The sequence below is a fragment of the Monodelphis domestica genome, chromosome 2 (assembly GCF_027887165.1).
Source record: "Monodelphis domestica isolate mMonDom1 chromosome 2, mMonDom1.pri, whole genome shotgun sequence".
Taxonomy (NCBI): Eukaryota; Metazoa; Chordata; class Mammalia; order Didelphimorphia; family Didelphidae; genus Monodelphis; species Monodelphis domestica.
In genome coordinates, this window is record NC_077228.1 from 244,450,118 (window position 1) to 244,470,949 (window position 20,832).

Here is a 20,832-nt window from a genome sequence, read left to right on the forward strand (position 1 = left end):
CACTCCTGATCTTATTGGGAAGACTTCTAGTTTATCCCCATTGCAGATGATGTTTGCTGATGGTTTTATTTTTTAAATGAATAACATTTTTATTTGGTCAATTGCAAATATTATTCCTTGGATACAAAAATCATTTTCTATTCCTCCCTCCCCTCCTGGCACCCCTCCAATAACCGACGCTCAATTCCACTGGTTATTACTTGTGTCCTTGATTCAAAATCATTTCCACATTGTTGGTATTTGTACTAGCATGTTCATTTAGAGCCTACCTCAGCAATCATATCCCCTCAATCCCTGTAGTCAAGCAGTTGTTTTTTGTCAGTGTTTTAAATCCCACAGGTTTTCCTCTGCATGTGGATAGTGTTTTTTCTCATAGATTCCTCCAGATTGTTGAGGGACATTTCATTGCCACTAATGGAAAAGTCCATTACATTAGATGGTACCACAGTGTATCAGTATCTGTGTACAATGTTCTCCTGGTTCTGCTCCTTTTGCTCTGCATCAGTTCTTGGAGGGTTCTAGTTCCCTTGGAATACCTCCACTTCATTATTCCTTTGGGCACAATAGTATTTCATCCCCAACATATACCACAATTTCTTCAGCCATTCCCCAGTTGAAGGGCATACCCTCATTTTCCATTTTTTTTACCACCAAAAAGAGTGCAGTTATGAATATTCTTATACAAGTCTTTTTTCTTATTATCTCATTGGGGTACAGACCCAGCAGTGCTATGGCTGGGTCAAAGGGCAGACAGTCTTTTATCACCCTTTGGGCATAGTTCCAAATTGCCCTCCAGAATGGTTGGATTAATTTACAACTCCACCAGCAATGAATTAGTGTCCCCACTTTGCCACATCTCCTCCAGCATTCATTACTTTCCTTTACTGTCATGTTGGCCAATCTCTAGGTGTGAGGTGATACCTCAGAGTTGTTTTGATTTGCATCTCTCTGATTATAAGAGATGTAGAACACTTTTTCATGTGCTTATTAAGAGTTTTGATTTCTTTAACTGAAAATTTCCTATTCATGTCCCTTGCCCATTTATCAATTTGAGAATGACTTGATTTTTTGTACAATTGATTTAGCTCTTTATAAATTTGCGTAATTAGAACTTTCTCAGAGGTTTTTATTATGAAGATTGTTTCCCAATTTGCTACTTCCCTTCAAATTTTGGTTACATTGGTTTTGTTTGTACAAAAACTTTTTTAATTTGATGTAGTCAAATTTATGTATTTTACATTTTGTGGCTCTTTCTAAGTCTTGATTGGATTTGAAATCTTTCCCTTCCCAAAGATCTGACATCTATACTATTCTGTGTTCACATAATTTACCTATTGTTTCCTTCTTTACATTCAAGTCATTCACCCATTCTGATTTTATCTTGGTGTAGGGTATGAAGTGTTGATCCAAACCTAGTCTATCCCAAAGTGTCTTCCAATTTTCCCAGCAGTTTTTTTTTTGTCCCAAAAGCTGGGATACTTGGGCTTGTCATAGACTGTCTTGCTGAGGTCACTTACCCCAAGTATAATCCAATGATCCTCCTTTCTGTCTTTTAGCCAGTGCCAAATTGTTTTGATGATCACTGCTTGGTACTGCAAGCCCACCTCCCTTTGTATTTTTTTCCAGTATTTCCCTGGATATCCTTGAACTTTTATTCTTCCAAATGAACTTTATTATGATTTTTTCTAATTTAGCAAAAAAAATATTGGATGTTGGATGTGTATGGCACTAAATAGATAGATTATTTTGGGTAGGATAGTCATTTTTATTATGTTAGCTCATCCTACCCATGAGCAGTTAATGTTTTGCCAATTGCTCAGATCTAGTTTTAGTTGTGTGGAAAGTGTTTTGTATTTCTGTTCATATACTTCCTTTGTTTGTATTGGCATATAGATTCCTAAGTATTTTACATTGTCTAAGGTAATTTTTAATTGAACTTCTCTTTCTAATTCCTGTGGCTGAGATGTGTTGGAGATATATAGAAATGCTGATGACTTATTTGGGTTTGTTTTGAATCCTGTAACATTTCTAAAGTTGTTGGTTATTTCCACAAGCTTTTTAGCTCATTCTCTAGGATCCTTTATATAGACCATCATATCATTTACAAAGAGTTATAGCTTGGTCTATTCATTGCCAGTTTTAATACCTTCAATTTCTTTTTCTTCGCTAATTGCTACTGGTAGTGTTTCTAGTACAATATTAAATAATAGAGGTGATGATGGGCATCCTTGTTTCACTCCTTATGATCGTACTGTGAATGCATCTAGTTTATTCCCACTGAATATGATGTTGGTTGATGGTTTTAGATAGATACTGTTTATTATTTTTAGGAAAGACCCTTCCATTCCTAAAATTTCTGCTGTTTTCAATAGGAATTAATGTTGTATTTTGTCAAAGTATTTTTCTGCATCTATTGGGATAATCATGTCATTTGTGTTGGTTTTTTATTGATATGGTCAATTATGTGGATGGTTTTCCTAATATTGAACTTTCCTTGCATTCCTGGTATAAATCCCAACTGATCGTGGTGAAAAACCCTCGTGATGACTGGCTGGAGTCGTTTTGCTAGTATCCTATTTAAGATTTTTACATATATGTTCAATAAGGAGATTGGTCTATAGTTTTCTTTCTCCATTTTTGACCTGCCTGGCTTTGGAATCAGTACCATATTTGTGTCATAAAAGGAATTTGATAGAACTATCTCTTTGCTTCTCATGACACATAGTTTGTATAGTATTGGGATTAGCTCTTCTTTGAATGTTTGATAGAATTCACTTATGAATCCATCTGGCCCTGGGGATCTTTTCTTAGGGAGTTCTTTGATGGCCTGTTCAATTTCTTTTATCGATATAGGATTATTTAGGAATTCTATTTCTTCTTCTGTCAGTCTAGGCAATTCAGATTTTTGTAGATATTCATCTATATCACCTAGATTGGCATAATTATTGCCATAAAATTGGGCAAAATAATTTTTAATAATTGCCTTAATTTCCTCTTCATTGGAGGTGACTTCTCTCTTTCCATCCCTAATACTGTTAATTTGGTTTTCTTCTTTCCTATTTTTCATTAGATTGACCAATACTTTGTCTATTTTGTTTGTTTTTTCAAAATACCAGCATCTAGTTTTATTTACTAGTTCAATAGTTCTATAACTTTCTGTTTTATTAATTCCTCCCTTAATTTTTAGGATCTCTAATTTGGTTTTCTTCTGGGGGTTTTTGATTTCTTCACTTTCAAGTTTTTTGATTTGCATGTCAAATTCACTGACCTCTGCCCTCCCTAATTTGTTAATATATGCACTCAACAATATTAATTTTCCTCTAAGCACTGCTTTGGCTGCATCCCATAGAGGTAGAAAGAATGTCTCATCATTGCCATTTTATTCAATGAAATTACTAATAGTTTCTATGATTTGTTCTATAACTAACCAATTTTGGAGAATCATGTTATTTAATTTCCAATTACATTTTGATTTGGCTCTCCATGTACCCTTACTGATCATTATTTTTATTGCCTTATGATCTGAGAAGGTTGCATTTATTATTTCTGATTTCCTCTATTTGTATGCCATCTTTTTATGATGTAGTATATGGTCAATCTTTGTGAATGTGCCATGTGTTGTTGAAAAGATATTCCTTTTTGCCCCTATTTCTCCATATATCTATTAACTCTAATTTTCTAAGATTTTATTCACCTCTTTTAACTCTTTCTTATTTATTTTTTTATTTGATTTATCTAAATTTGATAGTGGTAGGTTCAGTTCCCCCACTAGTATAGTTTTGCTATCTATTTCCTCCTTCAATTCTATTTTCTCCATTAGACATTTGGGTGCTAAACCATTTGGTGCATACATGTTGTGTACTGATATTTCCTCACTGCCTATACTCCCTTTTATCAGGATGTAATTACCCTTTTAATCAGGTCTATTTTTACTTTGACTTTGTCTGATATCATGACTGGAACTCCTGCCTTCTTTCTGTCATTTGAGGCCCAGTAGATCTTTCTCCGACCTTTAATTCTGATCTTGTGAATATCGATCTGCCTCAGGTGTGTTTCTTGTAGACAACATATGGTAGGATTCTGGATGCTAATCCATTCTCCTATTCATCTATGTTTTATGGGTGAGTTCATCCCATTCACGTTCAAAGTTATGATTGTCACTTGTGAATTCCCTAACATTTTGATATCCTCTCCTAGTTCTGTCCTTTCTTTTTTTGCTATATCCTTTTAAAGCAGTGGTTTACTTTTAATCCATCTCCCTAATCACCTCCCTTGATATGCTTCCCTTTCTGGTCTCTCCTTTTTTGTTCCCTTCTTCTTTTTTTAGGGTTTGTTAAGTTCCCTCCCCCCTCTCCTTCCCTTCCTTTTTGTACTCCCTCCCCCTTACCCCCTTAGTTTTCCCTTCTCACTTTCCCTGTAAGGTAAGATAGAATTCAATACCCAAATGGATCTAGATGTTCTTCCCTCTCAGAATTGATTTCACTGAGAGTAATGTTCAGGTATTACCTATTCGCACTCTCTTCCTCTTCCTCTTACAAGACTATACTTCCCCTCTCCTTTCCATGTGTATCTTTGTGTGAAAGAGATTATTCTATTTATTTTATTTCTTCAAGTATCTATTGGTAGCATCATCTATTCCCTCCCACCCTTTTTCTTTCATTTTTTTTTGCATATCATTTTATAGCCCTTAATGCCCCAATTCTTTCTGATGAGTGATTCTTCTAATTACTATAATAGTGACTATCATTCCCCCATTTCTTTTTTCTTTTTTTTTGCATATCATCTTATAGCATTTATTACCCCAATCTCTTCCTGTGAATTATTCTTCTAAATACTGTAATAGTGAATATAATTTTTGAGAGTTACAAATACCATTTTCCCCATACATTAATAAATATATGCACATGTATATATGTGTATGTGTATGTATATATATACATACATATATATATATATATATATATATGTAATTTTATCTAATTGGAGCCCTTAAAGAGGAGAGTTTGAATAAATAAAAACATTTATCTCCTTTTCCATCTCTTTCATATTTACCTTTTCATGTTTTTCTTGATCTTTGTGTTTGGATATCAAACTTTCCTTTTAGTTCTGGCCTTTTCATTACAAATACTTGGAAATCTTCTATTTTTTTGGATGCCCATACTTTGCTCTGGAAGTATATTGTCAGTTTTGATGGATAGGTGATTCTTGGTTGAAGACCCAGTTCTCTTGCCTTTCTGAATAAGTTGTTCCAGACCTTGTGGTCCTTTAGTGTGGAAGCTGCCAGGTCTTGTGAGATCCTGATTAGTGCTCCTTTGTATCTGAATTCCCTCTCTTTGGTTTCTTGTAGGATTTTCTCCTTAGTTTGAAAGCTCTGGAATTTGGCAATTACATTCCTATGAGTTGTTTTTTGGGGATTTAGTGTAGAGTGTGTTCTATGAACTCTTTCAATGTATATTTATGCCCCTTATTCAAGAATATCAGGGAAGATTTCTTGGATGATTTCTTGTAATATTGTGTCAAGTTTTTTGTTTATTTCTGGCTTTTCAGGTAAACCAATGATTCTCAAATTGTCTCTCCTTCCTCTGTTTTCCTGATCTGTCACCTTGTCAGTGAAATATTTTATCTTTTCTTCTATTTTGTCAGTCTTTTGACTTTGCTTTATTAATTCTTGCTGTTTTGCAATCTCTTTGGTTTCCAGCTTCTCAAATCTGGTCCTTAAGTCCTGGTTTTCTGTCATAATCATTTGTTTTTATGCTTTAATCTTTTGCTAATCAGCTATGATTTCTTTTTTTTTATTTATCTTTTGCACCCTTTCCCACTTATCTTGCCAAGAAGACTTCTATCTTTTTGATAAGCTCCAATTTCAATTCTTCCAGAGCTTGTGAACAGTTTCCATTTTTTAGAAGGTTTTGCCTTTCTTTGAATTTTGTCCAGAATTTCCTCTATAGCCTGGGTTTTCCCTGTCTAAATTTTTTTGAGGGTCATTTTTTTTTGTTTTTTTGGGGGAAGGATTTTGAGGTACCTGTACATAATTATCCATCACTATGGATGTTTTTCCTTCCCTTTCTAGTAAGAAATCTGAGTGAGCTGGGCAGGTTCTCTGTGTATGGAGTTAAGGAGCAAGGATTTTCCTGATACAAGCTCTCAAAATTCTACAGTCCTTCTCTGCACTAACTTCCCAAGGGCACTCAAGGTCTGCACTCCCCTGCCTGCCTGGATTTCCGGTATAGCTGCTTTCAGGGGTAGGTCCCTGGTGGTCCTAGTCACCTCCCAAGGACCTCGAGATGACCCTAACTTACTCTAGAGTTTCCCCTTGCTCACTCGCCAGTTCTGGTGCCTGCTGATTCTGGCTCCATTGGTGGGGTGGGGGAGGGTGTATCGGTTCAGGTTTGGGAGTGAGCTTTTTCAACCTCTTATAGTGTGAAAATGCCCAAATACCATATACCTTCAATGCTGCACTCTACTGTATAGTTCCTCCATTCTACTGAAAATGATTTTTAAGGACTTTAAAGGTAGGCTATATCAGTGAGTGCTGGGGAGAGGAAGTATACCACATCTAGACTGCTGCCATGCTTTACCAGAAGTCCTTGCTGATGGTGTTAGATATATACTGTTTATTATTTTTGGATAGGCCCTTCTATTTCTATACTTACCAGTGTTTTCAATAGGATTGGGTGTTGTATTTTGTCAAAGGATTTTTCTGCATCTATTGAGATAATGCTGTGATTTTTGATGGTGTGCTTGTTAATATGGTCAATTATGTGGATGGTTTTCCTAATATTGAACCATCCTTGCATTCCTGGTATGAATCCTACCTGGTCATAGTGAATAACCCTTGTGATGACTTTCTGGAATCTTTTTTGCTAGTATCCTATTTAAGATTTTTGAATCTATATTCATTAGGGAGATTTATCTATAGTTTTCTTTTTCTGTTTTTGACCTGCCTGGCTTTGGAATCAGTACCACATTTGTGTCATGAAATGGATTTGGTAGAACTCCTTCTTTGTTTATTCTGTCAAATAGTTTGTATAATATTGGGATTAGTTGTTCTTTGAATGTTTGATAAAATTCATTTGTGAATCCATTTGGAACTGGGAATTTTTTCGGAGTTCTTTGATGGCTTGTTCAATTTATTTTTCTGATATGAGGTTGTTAAGGTAATATATTTCTTCTTCAGTTAGTCTAGGCAATTTATATTTTTGAAATTATTCATCCATATCACATAGATTGCCATATTTGTTAACATATAATTGGGCATAATACATTTTAATGATTGTTTTAATTTTCTCTTCATTAGAAGTTGCATTGTGATCTGAGAAGGTTGCATTTATTATTTTTGCTCTTTTACACTTGTTTGCAATATTTTTATGCCCTAATACATGGTCAATTTTTGTGAATGTACCATGTGCTGCTGAAAAGAAGGTATATTCCTTTTTGTTCCTATTTATTTTTCTCCACATATCTACTAACTCTAATTTTTCGAAGATTTCATTCACTTCTCTTACCTCTTATTTATTTATTTTTTTGTTTGATTTATCTAGTTCAGGTAGAGGAAGATTCAGGTCTCCAACTAAAATAGATTTTTCTATCTATTTCATCTTTGAGCTCCAGTAGTTTATGCTTTTGAATTTTGGATGCTATGCCATTTGCTGCATACATGTTGAGTACTTATATTTAATCATTGTCTATACTGCCTTTTATCAGGATGTAATTACCTTCCCTACTTTTTAAACTAAATTTATTTTGTTTGCCCTTTTCTGATATCATGACTGTGACTCCTTCCTTTCTTTTATCAGTTGATGCCCAATAGCTTTGGCTCCATCCTCTTATTTCACCCTATGGGTATCTACCTTCCTCAAGTGTGTTACTTGAAGACACGTATGGTAGGGTTTGGGATTCTAATCCACTCTGCTATTCACTTACATTTTATAGGTGAGTATATTCCATTCACATTCAAAGTTATGATGTATTTCCCAGCATTTTGATTTCTACTCCTAGTCCTGCCTTTTCTTCTTTCACTATTTCCTTCTACACCAATATTTGCTTTTAATCATTCCCCTTAGTTCCCACCCTTATTTTACTTCCCTTTCTATCCCCTCCCTTCTTATTCCCCCTTATTTTCTTTGCAGTCTTTTTAATACTACTCACCTCTCATCTCCCTCCTTTATACTGCTTCCTTCCCCACCAGTCCATTTGTTACCCTTCTACTCCCCTGTAGGGTGAGAATATATTCTCTGCCCCAATGGATTGGATTGTTCTTCCCTTTTTGGGTAAATTTCAATGCATGCAAGTGTTGAGTATTTCCTATCTCCAACCTCTTTACCCTTCCAATGTATTGATATTCTCCCCCCTCCCACCATTAGCTTCTTTGTGACATATAAATGTACCCCCTTTTGTTTCTTTTCCCATTTCTTTAATTATTAATCTCTATTTTTAGCTCTAGTTGTATATATATACATACATATATAAACACATATATATGTATTTATGCATGCCTATATCTATATACCTATGTATGTCTTGTTATTTCATCCTATACAGTATGTCACTGTTCCCTCTAAGTGTAATTCTTCTAGCTGCCCAGCTGAGAACAACAGTTTTTAAGAATTACCAATGACCTTTTTTTTCTTATAGGGATACATATCATTTTAACTTATTGAGTCTCTTTTAAAAAGTGATATTTTTGTTGTTGGTTTGTTTCGTTTTTCTGTATTCCCTCTTTTTTAATTACCTTTTGATGATTCTCTTGAGTTCTGTGCTTGGGCAACAAATTTTCTGTTCAGCTCTGGTCTATTCTTTACAAATGCTTGTAATTCTTCTATTTTGTTGAATGACCATACTCTCTCCTCTTAGAATATAGTCACTTTTCCTGGGTAGTTGATTCTTGGTTGTAGACCTGGTTCTTTTGCTTTCCAGAATATCATATTCCATGCCTCTCAGTCCTTCATTTAGATGCAGCCAGATGCTGTGTTATCCTCACTGTGGTTCCATGGTATCTGAATGACTTCTTCTTGGTAGCTTGTAATATTTTTTCTTTGGTCTGATAGTTCTTAAATTTGACTATAACATTCCTGGGTGTTGTCAGTTGGGGATTAAGTACAGGAGGTGATCTGTGGATTCTTTCAATCTCCTCTTTTCCCTTTTTTCTTGAATATCAGGGCAGTTTTCTTGAATAATTTCCTGTAGTATTATGTCCAGGCTTTTTCTTTTGTCGTGGTCTTCTTGTAGACCAATGCTTTTTCAATTGTCTCTCCTTGAATGATTTTCTAACTCTTCTGTTTTATGAATGAGATGCTTTATATTTTCCTCATTTTTTCATTCTTTTGGTTTTGTTTTATAGTGTCCTGCTGCCTTGTGAGGTCACTTAATTCTAGTTGTTGTATTCTGGTTCTTAAAGACTGGATTTCATCCCTGGTTCTTTGGTCATCCTTCTCCTTGTGGTCTGATTTTCTTTGGAGGTCATCTTTCATTCTCTTTACCTCATCTCTCATCTCCTTTGCCTCATCTTTCATCTTCTTTGCCTCATCTTTCATCTCCTTTGCCTCATTTTCAAGCTGGTTGATTTTGGCTTTCAAGACACTATTTTCTGTTTCCAGATGACTTGCCTTAGTTTTTAAATTCTTTTCACAATTGTCTTCATCCTCTCTTAATTGCTTTTTGAATTGAATTTTGAGTTCTTCCAAAGCCTGTATCTAATTCTCTGGAATTTCTGTTTTATTGCTTGATGTTCCCTCCTCCTTCTCTGTTTCATTTGCTATTTGTTCATTGCCTTTACAGAAACTGTTGAAACTGTTGATTGTAATTTCTTTTTTCTTTTTCTGTTGTTTGCTCAAATGTATCTCTTCTTTGCTCCCTGAAGTTGTCTGTGCTCTTGCCCCTCTCATTTTTTTTTGTTTTGGGGTTTTCTATAAGTCTCCCCTTTGGAGCTTTACAGAAGTTCTCCCTGTGCAGTCTGTGGGGGGAGGGTTGTTAGAGTTTGAGATTCCCTGTCCTCTGGAGGCTTTTGATTGGATTAAAGCCCAGCAGTCTGTGGGGGACAGGTTTTGGAGCTTAGGCTTCCCTGACCTCTGAAGACTTTTTATGGGATTAAGTTCAGATGGGTTGGACTGGATGTGCTCTGAGGTCAAAACCTCCTGGAAGGCTGTAGCAATATGGTGGGTCTCCACCACTATGGTCAGGCTGCCTGCTCTTCCCTCCCTCTCCAGCTCCTTATCCACCACCTGTGTTTGGCACTCTGAACCTGGCACAGCCTTTCCTGCAAGATACAACTTTTAGAGAAGCACCTTTGCCCTCCCAGAGATTCCCACTGGCACTGTATCCTTAGGGCTCTAGATGGGGGGAGGGGTTCTGGGGTCTTCCTTCTGCCTTCCCCTTAAACCCATTTTCAAACTCCTTTCTCAATTCCATAACTCAAATTCCATAAACTCCTTTTTCAATTTGTCTATTTCTTCTTACATCACTTTATTTTCTCTTTGCATCACTTTCATTTCTCTTTCTCACTTTTCCTCTGACTCTCTAAATTGATCTTTGAAGTCTTTTTTGAGCTCTTCCAAACTCTGTGTCTAATTCATATTTTTTCTTTCGGACTTTGCATGTGTTTTCTTTGCTTTAACTGTCCCTATCTGTGTCTGTACCTTGCTCTTTGGGTCCATAAAATTTTTTAGTTAGGTGCTTTTAGTGTTGTTTTCTAATTTTTCCTATCTAATTATATGTATGCTTGGGGGGAAGATTTGATGGTCTGAGTGTTGTGAGTTCTGAGAGTCTCCTCTCCTTGCTGATTTCAATTGACCCTTTAGATGCTGATAGATTAAAAACTTGCCTCAGATTTAGGTATAAACTTTTTTGTCTCACTCTGATCTTGATTAGCTCAGGGACTGATCAAATTCTAACCCCATTTTTAGGCTCAATTTTTTTGTCTCCCTATTTGCTTGACTCAATCAGCACATCCTTGATTGTCTTGTGTTGGCGTTCTGCCTTGAATTTTAGGCAAAAAGATCAATACTTAGTATATCACCCACCCCACAGTGTGAGCTAAATCTTTATCTAAAACACAGATTAGAATTCTCTGTGCTGGGGTTCTGGACTCTTCCACAGGTTTGGAATTGCAAAGGGTATGTATGGGTTGGCTTCTACCTCTATTTGTTCAGGCAGGGTCTCAAGGTCTAGATGTTGTTTCAGGCATAGTTTCCCAAACCTTGAACAACTGATGACAGGTGGTGGGACTGTCTGGCTTATTCTTGTCTTGCTCCTCCCTCCTTCCTCCTTAGTTTCTTGCTGGATCTTCTCTCCTCTCACATCAGTATCCCAGATGTTGATTACCTATGTTTGGGGTTTTTCTTTTCTTGAAAGTTGTTTCACTCAATGTCCTTGTTGGTTCTTTCAGTTCAGTACTTGTTTTATGGCTATATTTTTATCTTAGTTGAGGAGGATCCTCATGGTAGCACAGAGCTGCTATGGATTACTCTGTTGTTATCATTGCTCCATTCCCAAAAATCCCCCAGTCTTTTTTGCCTCTGGACTGGGAATTCTGAAAGCTGCTTGTTGCTTCTGTCTCCTCTGCTGCTGACTTGCAGGGTTTGCCACCATAAGGTATTTTCCTCTGGGGCTAGGTCTTTACCACAGCACTGCAGGCTTGAGAGGGCCATGCATTTCTGGGTCAAACTGTGGTCTGCTGCCAGAGCCTGGGACTTCAAGGTGTGGGTCTAAGGTGTTCTTTTGTTGGCGTGACCTGTGTCCTTGGATCCTGAAGATAGCCTACTCCTAAGCCCAGGAACCTGGTGCAGTAGTTGGCGGGCAGCTTGAGGGGTGGGTGGTCAGCATCCTTCTGTTTGCAGATAGGTTTAGAAGGATTGTTAGAGTGGTTTTGGTTTTCACTGCTACCAAGCTTCCATCTTTAGTCTACCCTCTCCTTAAATCTTTACAATAGTAGTTGTGGTAGAGAATTGGGCTATATAGTTTCTTATTTCATTTATCTCATCTTGTTTAGATAATCTCTCGCTGTTCCTTTCTAAAGCCCTTATGATATATGCCCACATATGTATGCATATGTCAACATGGTATCTAGAAACCCCAATCTTGTGGCCTAGTGGGATCTGGAAAGCCCAGGCTTTAAGATGTCAAGTGACTCTCCTTGTCTCCAGAAGCCTCTGCCAGTATATCATACCCTCCTTCCGAGGATTGAACTCAGGATCTTCAACTTGCAAGTCTACTGTGCTAAATCTTAAAGTTTACTGTTAGTCGAAGAGGCAGTGAAGTAGGACTTTCCCTCAGGGAGGAGCTCTCATGTGACAAGGTCAAAATCTGGGGATGGTACTAGGTCACAAATTTGGGGTTTCCAGATTCCATGTTGACACATAGCCTAATGTCACTTAAAAAATAAATCTTGTGTAGATGTTAAAGTAAGAGTATGAGTTAGCAATAATTAATGTTTCTTGGTCAACTCTTTTCATAATAGTTCTGAGATTTTAAAAGGTGACATTATATCCTCCACTTCATCTATCTTGAAAATTGATCTTTTGGTGTCCTAAAAATGTTTTACCCCCAGAATGGACCTCTTCTACACCCAGAAGATACAGATAGATGGCACAGTGAATGGAACATGGAACTTGGAAATTAGCAAGTTTGAATTCAACCTCAGGAATTTACTAGATTTATCCAACCTACTAGACATTTTCTCATCCCTAGGCAAGTGACTTAATTTCTCTGAAACTCAGTTTTCTCATCTGTAATTTAGGGATAATAATAATAATACCTATTTCTCAGGTCAGGATGGACCTAAAGTCATACATAGATCTTTTATCAAAACCTCAATCAAAGAGCAAGAAAAGCTCTGCCAAAAATAGACACAAGTTCATATATCAAGGATTTTGCTTAACCCAGGCTGACCTACAAGTTGAGTCTTTATTTAAGGCTGGAAGATCATAATCTGGGGTCCCTCAGAGAGCCAAAGTACTGGGATCTTCATGAGGGACCAGGCAAACTGGGTTTATATATATTTGGGAGATCTCAAGAAGATGTGAGTAAATTGTTTTAAAAAACAGCCAATAGGCTTGGAAGGATGGCAATAGCCAGAGACTGGGGGTTGGGAAAGAGATGACATTATCCATCCTCAGGTAATTTGTGGCTCTGGGCCCAAGTAAGATTAACTGATCGACCACAACAATTATAGCTTATGATCAGCTGAAGCAATTGATAGCAAAAATAGTTTATATTTTTTTAAATCACTGCAGATTTTTTCTATTTTTCCATACTTTTATCCCCTACCAATTTCTTCCATTAATGTTCTTAGAATAATGTTGCCTCTTCAAGCTATCTGGGGGAGAAAATGTGGAAAATTGTTGGTGAGCAAGCCATAATATATTGGCTGTAACATCCTTCCTTATACCCAAGTACTTTTACCTGAAGCCTTGAGAAACTGAACAAGGCCACATAATGAATAAATAAATGAATAAATTTGCTAAATTTAACTAGAGCTCAGGTCTATGGGTTTTTTTAGGTTCTCCACACTACAATAACATGACCTCATTATATCTGATAGTAGTGTCTCAGTGAGACTTTATCAAAGTGAGAATTGGAGCTAAAAGTCAGAGATACTAGAAGGTAAAGGGGAAGACCTTCATATACAAAACAGACATGCCCATAGTAGAAATAATATGGCAGGCATGAATGCCCTACTTGGTTATGATGTAGCCAGCCAGAAGTTGAAGTTGCCTCCAAAGCATTAACTGCATTTTTCCTATGCCCTAAGCCACATATCTATATAAAATGAGAGAGGCAAAATGACTGAACTAATCACTCTAAGGCAGTGATGACAAGACTGAGTGCAGTTCCCCCCTCCTTACCCCACACAGGGGAGGGAGAAAGAAAATCATTTATGCTGCTGAGTGGAGGTGTGGGTGAAATGAGGAATGTCCTCAGCAAGTATAGAGAGGGGGAGGGGAATGACCCAAGTCTTCAACTTCCCTACAGTTCTGCCACCTATGAGCCTCTCACTTTACCTCCTGGGCACTCCCATTGGACTGATTAGAAGAGGGGTAGGTGAAGTGAGGAATGTCCTCAGCCTGAGTGGAGAGTAGGAGGCAGGTATGTCTCATTGGGCTGCTGGGCAGAGGGGCAGGTGATGTGAAAAAATGTCATCAGGCATGGTGGGGTAGAGAACCTCTGCCCTAGTCCCTCTGCCTTTCTAGTAATTAACTCTGGTGGGGGGGTGGGCGGTAGGACCCATGTCGACAGAGAGTGCTCTGCATGTTATCTTTGACATCTATGCCATAAGTTCACCATCACTGCTCTAAGACAACACTGAGTAATTTAATGAAGAAATAAGCTTTTGAGTCTTTAAGACTTTATTTTTAAGCCTTTTATTACTTCTATTCCTTGAAGACTGGAAGTCAATTTTTTTTTCTAAGTTGATAATCTGAGGGAGTTAAAAGGAAAGAAAATTCTACAGATTCTAAATCAAGCATCATTTACCTGGCTTAAAGAGCTTTTTATTAAGTACTCTAGCTAAATAGAGCATGATAACTCTGAGAGCTCAGTAGCTCCTACCCCAGCCAGCAGACAGAGGTACGAAAAAGATTATAGTTCTCCATTATTTAGTGAGCCCAAGGGAAGGGCAGATTGAACTGTCCAGCAGAGGTGCTATATTCTGAGAACTGAGCAGCAAATAAAACCAGAAGCTACAGATCCTGGTCAACACAAAGAGCCAATCCAGCTCTGAGGGACCCTCTAGAGAGAGAAACAATTTAAAGTCCTGCATTTCCAGAGCTTCAAATTGTCTAGCCATGTGTGCCCCTTATAGAAGTGTATCTAACTACCATGGTACTATTATGATGTTTTGATTTTTAATTTTGATACTGGATGTAGGGATGATATCAGGGCCATTTCTCCTAGGTAGAAGGTTATCGAGCTGTTTGATACCTGTCCAAAGGGATATTTAGAGCTTCAAACATTCTTCAAATAAAAATCCCAAAAAGGATTCAAGAATCTCTGAAGTAATTTAACTTGCTTCATTTGAGAAAGGATCCCAACTGGTTCTAACTCTAGTTATCTTTAAGTCATGTTTCTCCCTTTTATTCAGCTTATTTTGAACCCTCTAATTGTAGTTTGTACTCTAACTTGACTTAATTTACTTATAGAACCTGTTTTGACTAGCTTTTTTTTTTCCTTAGAGGATGCATGAGACTATTGTTGTGGGAGGAAGTCCAACCTGGTTTGGGCAGGTGGACTCACTTCAATATTACAGGTGAAATAAATCTTAGTAAATGGAGAAATTTATTAGGAGAAAAGGTTAAATGGCCAGAAGGCAAGATGGAGGTCACCTCAAAAGGGGAGAGAAAAGAGCTTATATAATTTACAAAGGAGACTATGTGACAAGCGTGTCAAGCAAGGTGTATACAGAGAAGTGGAGAGGGAGAATCAGAGGAGTTTTGAGGAGCCTTGATGTCTAGAGTGTATGTAAAAGGTACATATCCATGAGAGATTAAGCTATCATATACCCCTGTGAGTAGTATGCATCAATGTGGGGGATTCATTTGTATGGGTTATGCAATTTATCTTTTGTTTTCTTTTAAACCTTAGTGTTTACATTGCACCAGAAACAGTTCTCCAGCCAAATCACATTCCTGAGGTCAGGGACCAGATTTATTTATCATGTATCCTTTTAGGGCTAGGGGGTCTCCCATATTTCACAGTGAACCCATCATGATTCTGTTTAACCAAGTTTATTTAACTCTTATGGCTGAAAAGGATGTATGAGATTTCTCTATGTCAAAAATTATTTCTTTGTCTCACTGTTGTAATTTTTGCCTATAAAAAGTTTCATTACAATCCTAATCATTTGTCTGGATTGTTTTATTACAAGCTGAATCTTTCCTTATGCATAGTAAAACCTAGGTTTTTATCTCTATAGTTTCTGCATTGTGGTAAATTTATTCAGTCACTATAATACCACATGAACTCAAAAAGGAGCCATTTCTCCTATAATTACTATAATTTCATATATAATTCTTCCTCCTCTCACCCAATTTTGGGTACATGTGGCTGAATGTGCCCCTAGTATCGGGGGAAAAACTTTGCAATTTATTTTTGCTATGTCATTTGAGTAAGTGCCTTTGCTGAAGAATTAAGTCTGCTTGGGCTGAGTTTTAGTCCCAGTAGTTTGGGCTTGTAGTGAGTTTGATCTAGCATTTAGGAGGACAATCACTCACATAATTTGCCTCAGAGCACTGGAGTAATAAGTTCCCTAAGGACCAAACTTGACTGTGGTGGTATGAGTGGGGTAAGTGAATCCTGAGGAGATATTAAACATAAAAATAACACTTTAATAACAGTAACCCTTTACTCACAATCCTATGCAGCATATTAGCACCATTTTACAAATGAGTAAACTGAGAGTTTAAATGACTAGTCCTTGGTTAGAAAACTAGAACTGAGATTCAAATCCAGATTACCTGATTCCTTTTTCATTATTCTTTTCATTATGTCACATTGCCTTTCTACATATAACGTGTTACAACTAAGTCAGAAATGAGTTTGGTCAGTGTCTCAAATACTTTAGTAAAGAATAGTTCATTTCAGGTATTTTCCTCTGTGAAAAAGTTCAGTACTGAAGAATAAGCTATACAAACTCCTGACTTTCACATGATAATCTCTTCTGCTCCCCTTAATACCTGTCATCCCTCTCACTAGACACACACACACACACACACACACACACACATACACACACAAATACACACTCACAATTCTCTCTTAAAAAGATAGAGCTGTTCTAGGAAGTAGTTCTCCTGTATAAAAATAAATATTAGTGAGTATTTGCAAAGTGTATCTTTCTGGAAAATGAAAATCTTTGGGGGAAGTGGGAAGGGTATTAGGCCTAGGAGAGCAGTGTGTCTTATGTCAGAACTAGAGCATTAGAAATGAGGCAACGTCAATACTTTTCTAGGACTTCAGCAAAATGGGACATCTGTAAAACTACTCCTGGTAAACTGGGTTACATTTCACTTCACACTGCTGTAGTCGGTCACATAGAGGGTATTGTGCAGCTGGGTGACCCAGAAATGCCCGTCTTATTGTCCAGCTCCATCTGAGATTACTCCCCCAGTCAGGTGCAGTGATAAGAGATGCTGTCCAAGCCTATATTGGCTTTGTGAGAATCAAAGGAATAATGCCAATTCTTGTCATTAGAAAAGTGTCCCAAAACAACAGGGAGGTGGTAGGGGGTGGGAAAGAAAGGTTTTTAACTCTGAAAGAGGTGATCTGCAAATACATATTATTTTTCATGTCTAATTTAATCACAGTTTGGTGTTTTCTTTTGGGGGGGGGAGGTACAGGAATTGGCAAGGAGAAGTATTTGTATTGATTTGGGAACATGAATAACACTTCTCATCAAAAGCCCCTACATGTACATCAGGACTGTCAAAAAGTTCTAAGATGGGGTAAACATGGCTGCAATCTAGACGCTACTCGCTTCCCCTCCCTGGCACCAAACGAAATAGACAACCTCAAAAGAGCATAAAAATCACCTTTGGAAGAACAGAGGGACTCTCCAGCATCCCACAGAAATGAAGGTATGTGGGGTTTGAACATTTCCACACTATAAGGAGGAGGAAAAGCTTGCACAAAAACGTGAACTGAGCCACCCTCCCCCCCACCCCCACCAAACCAGTGTAAGCTATCAGAGCGCTCACTGGGACAGCAAGTGAGTGAGGAGCATCTCTGTCGGGGGGGGGGGGGGAGGGCTGTGCTGATTTCCTGGGTGGTTGGACTGAAAACAGGGCCCCCATGCTCTAAGAAACCTTGGAGGCTGGGAAGAACTAGTCTGAGGCAACCTAAATTCACAGAAAACCCGCCCATATCACCCAGACCCCAGATCAAAAAAGGAAAGTGGAATAAAACCACCAAAGGGATGGCTCACATGTCCCAAAATCAAGCCTCCAAGAAGAAAGGGGGGGAAAAGTGACTATTGAAAACTGTTATGGAGGGAGTACCCAAGGAAAAGAAGAGAATGAGGATGAAATCCAAACAAAATCAGAACATGCCACCCAAAATAGAAACTATCCACAAGCTCTGGAAGATCTCAAACTGGAGCTTACCCAAAAGATGGAAACCTTTGGGGGTAAAAAAAATGGGAGAAAGAGATCAGCACTCTGATAGACAAGACTACACAATTGGAGAAGGAGCTGGAAGCATCTAATAGAAGGGCAGACAAAGCTGAAAAGCAAAACCAGTCCCTAATGACCAGAATTAAGCAAATGGAAGACAACGAGATTACAAAACAGCAAGAATCAATAAAGCAAAGCCAAAAAATTAATGAATTAGAAGAAAACAGGAAATATCTCACTGAAAAGGTCACAGACTTGGAAAACAGAGGAAGAAGGGAGAACCTCAGATTTATTGGTCTCCCCAAAAAAACAGAGATAAACAAAAACTTCAATGCTATTCTACAGGAGATTACAGAAGAAAATTGCCCACATGTTCTAGAGCAAGGGGGCAAAATAGAAATAGAAAAGGTTCATAGAACACCCTCTATACTAAATCCCCAAAAGACAACCCCCAGGAATGTAATCGCCAAATTCAAGAGCTTCCAAGAAAAGGAGAAAATCCTACAAGAAGCCAAGAAGAGGAGCTTCAGATATAGGGGGGCTCCCATAAGGATCACACAGGATTTAGCGGCTAACACACCAAGAGACCACCAAGCATACAACACGATATTTAGAAAGGCAAGAGAGCTGGATCTCCAACCAAGAATCAACTACCCATCAAAACTGACTATATATTTCCAGGGGAAAGTATGGGCATTCAACAAAATAGAAGATTTCCAAGCATTTGCTAAGAAAAGACCAGAGCTCTGTGGAAAGTTCGATATCCAATCACAGAAAGCAAGAGGAACATGAAAAGGTAAATATGAAAGAAAGGGAAAAGGAGATAAATCTTATCTTTTTCTTTAAGTCAAACTCTCTTCTCTACAGACTACATTTATATCAAATTATATATATTAATATGTGGGGAAAATGTTTTGTGTAACTCTCAAAAATTGTATGCATCATAAGAGTAGTTAGAAGAAACATGCATAGGGAAAGATTGGGGCATCAAGAAGATTTGGTGAAAGGGGGGGCAATGAAAGAAAAAGGGAGGGGGAATCATTGATAATACTAACATTTACTTCAAGAAATAGGGGGGGACTAAATAGAATAATCTTTCCCATACAAAGATACACATGGGGAGGGTAAGGGAAGAACTTGCATATGAGAAGGATAGGAAGAGAAATTGAAGTAGAATTACTTAAACCTTACTCTCAGTGAAATCAAATCTGAGAGGGAAGAACATCTAGATCCAGTGGGAGCTTGAATTCTAATTTATCCAACAGGGTAAGAAAAAAAGGAAAATCAAGGAGGGGGAGGAGGTAGGGAGTACAAAAAGGGAGGGAAGGAGAGGGGGAAGAGGAAGGGAACATTAAAAGGGAGGGGCTAGAAAGAAAAGCATCTCAAGAGAGGGGAATAGGGGGACTGACCTAAAGTAAATCACTGGTTCAAAAGGATATAGCTAAAGAAGAAAGGTCAGAATAAGGGAAGATATCAAAATGCCAGGAAATCCACAAGTGACAATAATAACTTTGAACGTGAATGGGATGAACTCATCTATAAAATGTAGACAAATAGCAGATTGGATTAGAACCCAAAACCCTATCATTTGTTGTCTTCATGAAAAATATTTGAGGTGGGCTGATACTCACAAGGTTAGAATTAAAGGATGGAGTAAGATCTTTTAGGCCTCAACTGTTAGAAAGAAGGCAGGAGTTGAAATCATGATATCTGACAAAGCCAAAGCACAAATAGACCTGATCAAAAGGGATAGAGAAGGTAAATATATTCTGTTAAAAGGGAGTATAGACAATGAGGAAATACCCCTAATCAACATGTATGCACCAAATGGTATAGCATCCAAATTTTTAATGGAGAAACAAGAAGAATTGAAGGAGGAAATACACAGTAAAACCATATTAGTGGGAGACTTGAACCAACGACTATCAAATTTAGATAAATCAAGCCAAAAAATAAATAAGAAAGAGGTAAAAGAAGTGAATGAAATCTTAGAAAAATTAGGTAATAGACATATGGAAAAAATAAGTAGGGACAAAAAGGAATACACCTTCTTCTCAGCGCCACATGGCATATTCACAAAAATAGATCATACACTAGGTCACAGAAACATGCAGATGTTTCTATGTTTCAAATGCAGAATAGCAGAACTAATAAATGCAAACTTTTCAGATCATAAAGCAATAAAAATTTGATCAGAAAGGGTACGTGGAGAGCCAAATCAAAAATTAATTGGAAATTAAATAATATGATACTCCAAAATCGGTTAGTTAGAAAAGAAATAATGGAAACAATTAATAATTTAATTGAGGAAAATGACAATGGTGAAACATCTTTTCAAACCTCATGGGAATGCAGCCAAAGCAGTAAGCAGAGGAAAATTCAAATCCATGAGTACATATATTAACAAATTAGGGAGGGCAGAGAACAGTGAATTGGAAATGCAAATCAAAAAACTTGAGAACGAACAAATTAAAAACCTCCAGAAGTAAGCCAAACTAGAGATCCTAGAAATTAAGAAAGAAATTAATAAAATCGAAAGTGATAGAACTATCTAGCTAATAAACAAAACTAGAAGCTGGTACTTTGAAAAAACAAACAAAATAGACAAAGTACTGGTCAATCTAATTAAAAAAGGGAAAGAAGAAAGGCAAATTAACAGCATCAAAGATGAAAAGGGGGATCTCAACTCCAATTTAGAGGAAATTAAGGCAATCATTAAAAACTACTTTAC

At 37.4% G+C, this 20,832-nt stretch overlaps 1 protein-coding gene across 3 annotated transcripts in view; it reads left to right on the plus strand.

The window, feature by feature from the left end:
* Positions 1 to 20,832, plus strand: part of SHISA6 (shisa family member 6) — a 619,326-nt gene that overhangs the window by 237,992 nt on the left and 360,502 nt on the right. The window lies entirely within an intron of this gene.